A 7,037-nucleotide genomic window follows, 5' to 3' on the forward strand; every position below is an offset into this window, starting at 1 on the left:
GAATTGTGTAAAGAACCCAACAGTCGCAAAGCAGGGATAAAGAATCTCGAGCTAACAAGCTGAGGATTGCGAGCTAAGGAGATTAGCCGTATCCATGCAATACACCAAGTAACACCTCGATACCTCGAGTTTATTGACAAAACACAAAGAGGGGAAGAGATAGAATGTCGAAGATTACCATGTTTAATAGAAAAAATAGTAAACAAGGTAAATGGACCAATCAAATCCAGAAAACTCTGTTATAAATACTCGCTTGCATCATCTGCAGAGACTAGGTGCATACGGCTATTAAATACCACAAGCAGCTGGCAGTACTGAAATCTAAAAAGCTACAGACTATGTACGTAGAAGGAACATAACTCGTCAAACAGAAGGCAAGCGTATGATTGAATAGGTGATTGCTAGAAGACCACCTAGTGACCTATGTAGGCTTTGATGACCAGCCCAACCCAGACGAGAAACCAATGTTTATACCGTGCCACCGCTAACAACAATACAAGGAAGTTTTAATATTTGAGGAGGGATAAACATAGACGTGCATCCGTGTTTTGTCAACTGTAATGTTTATGTGTAAAGATGCTGCTTTCATCGTTTTTGTCACAGTGCCACCTCTTATATCCGAAACAAAATGGTGAATAGTTACTTCCTCTTAGCAGTTTGACACGCCCCTTTTTCACAATACTTTTTTGGTGGTGAGAGCTCTCACATTGTCCAGTTCAGTTTCGGCTTGTTAGAGGTGTGTAAAGCACTAGAGATACCAACAACACCGCCTGGCTACACATGTAATGACACTAGATACAAGAGCACAAGGGCCATAAAACATGATAGTGGCAGCCATAAACTGCTCTGCAGCTCTCAGAGACCTCTTCATGCCATGTGTTAAGCATCCAAGAGATAAGACAAAGCATTTATGAGCAGAGGATAAGGTGACTGAGGCAGCCAGAGGTACGCAGCCAGCGCTCTGGACTAGATCAGTAACGAAATACAAGGTCGCTGACAGTGGTGACAGCGGCTCAGCTGACAGCGGTGACAGCAGCTCAGCTGGAGTCTTGGAGGACAGGAAGCCGCTTGTTGGGCTTACGAGTGCATCTCAATATCTCATTAAGTAAGCTGGGAGCTGAGAGGAAGGGGCCTCATCGAATCAAGTCTGCACCTCCTTGTCGTGTTGCTTTTGGCTGACTATCAAGTAGCTACATACATACACTTTCAGCTGAATTCAATTTCTCTAAACAAACTTTTAATTGGACATTTTCTTTTGTGCTGTTATTGAAAACATCCTCTTAGATGTTCCAGTTGATTTAGCGAGTTGGCATCGCGTTCGTAATTCTACCTGTCCAGCTTGATCAGTCTGCACTCGCTCATCAAAATGTTATTGTAGATCAATTAGATTGGACCTCCAGCCTTCACCTGCGCCGCTAATAATAGCGTAGCTTACAGGCAAATCACCTGCAAGAGCCTGTCTGGAATGTCACTTACTGCCACCATCTTCAACCCTGTAGATTCGAATTTGCTTGCGGTGTCAGATGGCAAATTCTTCTCTACAAGGTACAAGGTGGTTGAGCATAGAATGCTGTCAATCGCTGAAGAATGGGGGAAATATTGCACAACTGTGCATTTGAGAGTGCTGTTATCATGTTTATGATATGTAACCATAAGCTATGTGATTAATGGGACAACAGAAAGTATAGACACTTCCTTCATCGCTCTACATTAAGGCAGATTAAATTGTAATGATTTTGTTCTTTAGTAGGTTATTTTGCTATAAAATAAAATTCACACCATTTTAAAATTACTCAACATTTATGCGATTCAACTATTATGCAAAGTAAAAGTAATTTATTTCAGACAATTATGATTTAATATTTGAGGTTTCCAGCACCTTGTAGGCCCCTTGAGTTGTACCAACCTTGTTGTGGCAAGTCTGTTATAAATAAAACACTGTTATTGCCTAGACTACTTATAAATCTGTAAGATCTCTGGATTTCTGAGGCATTACATAAGGTTTCATCTTTTCTCTCACTCCCTTGCGCAACCATAACTCCTCCAAGCGCTTACAAAGAAAGGTCAGAAAAATGCCTTGCGGTTAGAGATGAGCCTTTAGTTGGCTGTTAATTGCTGGCTAGCCCGAGTCTCTGCTAGCTGCATGATAAATTACCAGAGAAGCATCTTATCTATAATTACTATCTAGTGACATTAGCAGAGGCATGCGAAGGAGTGCACCCTTTAGAACTTTATCTCTGCGGTTTGAGCCGGTGTACTCGGCAGATCTGAATGGCTAACCCTCTCTCTCGATCAGATGAAAGAGGACTCTCTGCGCTAGCAAACTTTCCTTTCTATTTCACCCTCTCGCCAACTCGCCAACTGTTAAGTTTTTATGGTACGAGTTCAGGAAGGTTCTTACTTGTAAAATGAAATTGTTCATGTTATTATCAAGAATAAAAATAAAATTAAACTCATGGAGCTTTCTAGCGATGATAACTTCTGTGCAAAATCAACCTACTTATGTCGAGTTAGCTTGCTTTGAGACACGGTAATATTGCTACTACTTTAATTCTTTGTCTGAACAAAGTTAAGTTGGAAACTAAAAATTTTAAATTGTCTTTTCTAAATGATTAGTTTCCAATGACCATCAAAGCCTTTAACATGATGCAGTTCTATTGACATATAATGGAATTGTATTCTTTTGAGAAATTATGTATGTTTGTAAAATAAAAGGAAATTGCTACCTCGAGATTTGTATCCAAGGAGTGAAAATGGAGCATGGATAGCTTTCTGGTTTATTTAAGTCAGCCATTTCCAGCCTCACAGAAATGTAATTGTTGCAGAGTGTTAGCGGTTATTGGTTCCCTGATGTAATATGTAATATGTAGTATGTATGGCAAAGCTGGAGACAATTGCAGCTGCAATTAAAAACTTACAATGTTTGTATAAAATTTAGAAGATTATTTTGCATTAAATTGTGCATGAGATTTTATTAAATGTTTGTACTCTTTAAAAGACATTAGATCTATATTATAATATTTACAAAAAATTAATAACTTCCTTATGTCTGCTCTGACTGTTACAACCAATTTAACAGCTTATAGTTAGATTGGAATATAAATAAGACATTTGTGGAATGTCTGTGAAAGGATTTGTATGGTTCATAGTTCCTTCAGACTAAACATTCTAGTTACAAGCGCATCATATAAATATTTAAATTTTCATATTGACAGAAAACTTTTACGTATTTTCCACTTTTTTTCCTGCTACATCGTTAGTGTAGTATGTAATATTGGCTATTTTGGTATTGTTACTTTATGACAGAGTTTTTGTTCCAATTTTATGTTTAACCTAGTTGGACTGATTTGCAAATTTTTTTTTACAAGTTTTGCTGCCACTGAATTGGCTGTCAAACTAAACATTGTAAAATAATACGGAAGTTAAAAGGGTATTTTTAAGAAGATTGAAATAAAATGATTAACTGAAGGCTGTAAACTGCAAGAAAGACCAATTCCGCCAGTGACTAGTCTGGAAGCAGTGTATGGTGTCAGATGACAGTATGCTGCCAAGAATGCAAGGAATTTGATGCACTTTGTATCCAATGCTGACATCATGCTGGAACTATAAAACCATTCATAGAAAACTACAAAAGCTTTGAATATGTTCAACCAATCAGCAACCCTGTTTCACTCAGTGCTATGTGTATTTAGGTTTTATTTCTCTTTTGTGATTTTGTAACAACTCGCATTTTTATTTATTTTTAATTTAATATTAGTTTTTATATTTTTTCGGTCTCTTACTCTTTTCTAGAACACTTCAATGTTGAGTTTTTTTTCTGACAAAAACCTTTTTTCAAATTGAGGTGTGAAAAACTAATTGAATGACTTTTTAAGTGATAACGAACCAAGTACAGTCCAGTCCTAAATTATAGCATATTTCTACAGAAAAGTTAGCACACTCTTCATACGCACCCTACACACACAAAGTTTGTACGTTCAGCGCAACATTTTAATTATAAAATTGTTACAAGTCCTTATTCAGCCGAAATATACATCAACAGATCGAAATCAAAATTAGAGTTTTTTTCGCGTGAACTGAGTTCAAATACCCAAAAGATGCCCACTGAGCTTGAACTTTTTATAGCTTTCATCTATGACTAACTGTGCTGGAAAACAGTTTAGTTGTCGGCATAAGGAGCAGGTGTGGGAAAGCTAGGTCTTTCTGTTTTGGCAGCTCAGCAGGAAGGCAGGGTGGGAACAACTCACCAGCTGCAATCAACAAGTACATGAAACGTGAAGCCAAGTGTTACCTTTGATGTGCTCTGCTTTACGTAAAGAACTACATATAGAACTTGGAGAAGATGCCAAGGGAGGTCCGATCCACTCTATAGTGGGATGTTTCTTCAAGAGATTCTAAAGGGTCCGTGTAAACCTTTTGCCCGGGCATGCCAAATACTTCTCTTTTACTTTCGGATCATCGTGTGTCTTGTTTGATTTTCATGATATATTTTATTGGTGCCAAATTATGAGTGAGTAAGTACTTAATCCTCAACAACTCAGTGATAGAGTTGTAAGCCTTTTGCAATGCTTGCAGGCATCATGTTGTACGTGGTATCTATTGTATCTATTAAATATGGAAATGGAAACAGCTTTCACCTGTGTTCCTACGATAATTAGATTCAATTCAGATCTCAAATTATCTCAGTCTTTTCTAGTAACAATTATTTGCTAGTGGGCAGAGTAGATATGCTCTTACCATAAACATACGCCGTACTCAGACTGAACCGACAGAGAGAACACACTTGAAAATATTTGGCTGTAACAGCTGAGTTGATCTCAGAGATAAATTTAAAATGATCCGATCATTGTCATGTTTGACCGCGCGCGCACACACTACACACACCACACACACATTCCACACACACCACGCACCACACACACCACAAACCACACATACACACCACACGCCACACCACACGCACACATCACACATACACATGCATACACACACCCACACACACATTCCACACACACCACACACCACACACCACACACACACCACAAACCACACATACACACCACACGCACACACCACACGCACGCACACACACACACACGCACACACCACACACACAAGTGCGCGCACACACCCACATACACACCCACACACACACCCACACACACACCCACACCACACCCACACACCCACACACACACAACACACACAAGAAACTCTCATTTGTTCAAGTCTCTGATTGTAACTGCTGAGTATAAAATTTGATATCTGGGAGCATCTTTAAAGTCTATTTATGTCACAAGTAAAATTGTTAAAATTATTTTATGAATCTAGAAGATGTAAGCGTGAAAATCTGATGTGATGAAAAATGAAAAATGATCTAACCCCCGAGTTACGATTACCTTGTTACACGGTTTTTCCGCCTTATGATATGAAACACAATGTTCTTTTGTACCCACCATACGACATTTTTTCACCATACAATATCAACAAAAATTTCACTCAAAATTAAAATTTTGCGTTCGGTGTGCTGAAAACGTCGAAACAACGAAGATGTCGATATGCTATTGGTCGAGATCCTTCGCTCAACACTTAAAAGAGATACTACGCTCGCTCTCTTACATTTTAGTATTATTCATTATAAGTCATAGTGAAAACAAAACCAGAAATAGATTGAATAAATTGAAGTTTAGTTTAATTTAGTAAAATACATACAAAACTTAGCTTTTAGTATGTGTTTAGTAAGATAAACTCCTTTAAATTAAATTAAACATTTATGCTATACGTCTGTCTCGAAGTTAAGAACTCCCTACTTTACGGACTGCACACTGGATTGAAATGTTACATTTTATGGCAGATAGTAGCCACTAAATACACTAAAGTTACTGTAGGTAATTGTAGTTACTAAGATTAACATACTGTTGTTACTAATTTTTAATATTTAGGCTGCAATACGTATATAAGATTTGTATGTTTTTTACCAAAAGGTGTTTGCATTAAATAATTACTATAGGTTTCTATATCCCTCCATAGAAAATTTTCACCCGGACCAACACTAGAATGAATTAAAAGCCTATGGCGGAGATCCACTGTATTGAGATGGTCTTACACTTCCAGATATAAACTAAAGTGAGTGCTGTGGCAGGTTGGAACTTTTAAATAAGAATATGGGCTTCATCGACTCTGCTTATTACACTTTTTCTTCAGAAGGATATACATTTAAATATTGGTGATTAACATAAATAAAAAATGAAACAGAATATTTTAATTAATTAAAGCCTGACAGAAGCAAAAGTTCTTCAAACTGATAACAAAACTTTACTTGAAATTCATTTTTAATCTTTATCCTGATTCAGTGGTTTTAAAATAAAAATACTCATGCATCTACCAGTGTCTGAGCTAAATTGATTTATAAAATGCAAACTTTGATTTCATAAATAAACAATAGAAATATAGTGATGGTGGATGTTCTAAGGCAGAGGATGCCTTCTGCTAACGGCAACTCTCTTTTCACTGCAAGCTTTTTACTGCAAAAATTAGCCAGCATACAGCATAGATGCTTGCAATAAGGTATAGACACTAGAAAATAAGTAAGCATATGATGTGGTCATATAATGTTTGTTTAGGATTTGCTTGGATTTGTTAAAAGCTAGGCAAAACCTTCCTCCAAAGCGAGTAGTTGGGAAATTACTTTTATTGAATAAGTCTCTTTGGCAACATGAAAATTAACTGCTAAAACAGATTTAAGGCTCTAAAACAGTATATACTATTCATACAGTTATCATCACAACGGAGAAAATAAAAACTTCTTTAAAAGCTTTCTTGACTAATGTTGCAATAAACAATATAGTAAACGATACGCCGTTACAGTTTGAAAATTTGTATCAATAAAGGAGTTATCTTTTCATGGTTTAAAAGTGTAGACAAATCTTTAATGCAAATTAATAAAACCAATCTTTTTGTGACTGCTCTCAATAACTGCAGTTAAAATTTTGTGCAATACCTTGTAGATGAGTAGTTGCAGTTCAACTTATAAAAAT

General features: G+C 36.8%; 1 long non-coding RNA gene across 1 annotated transcript; it reads left to right on the forward strand.

Moving 5' to 3' along the window:
• The first annotated feature begins 983 nt into the window (after positions 1–983).
• On the forward strand, positions 984–1,951 carry LOC137402613 (uncharacterized). Its single transcript, XR_010979497.1, has 2 exons — positions 984–1,186; positions 1,379–1,951. It is a non-coding gene; the product is annotated as an uncharacterized lncRNA (long non-coding RNA).
• Positions 1,952–7,037: the final 5,086 nt, after the last annotated feature.

Source organism: Watersipora subatra, chromosome 1 (assembly GCF_963576615.1).
Source record: "Watersipora subatra chromosome 1, tzWatSuba1.1, whole genome shotgun sequence".
NCBI lineage: Eukaryota > Metazoa > Bryozoa > Gymnolaemata > Cheilostomatida > Watersiporidae > Watersipora > Watersipora subatra.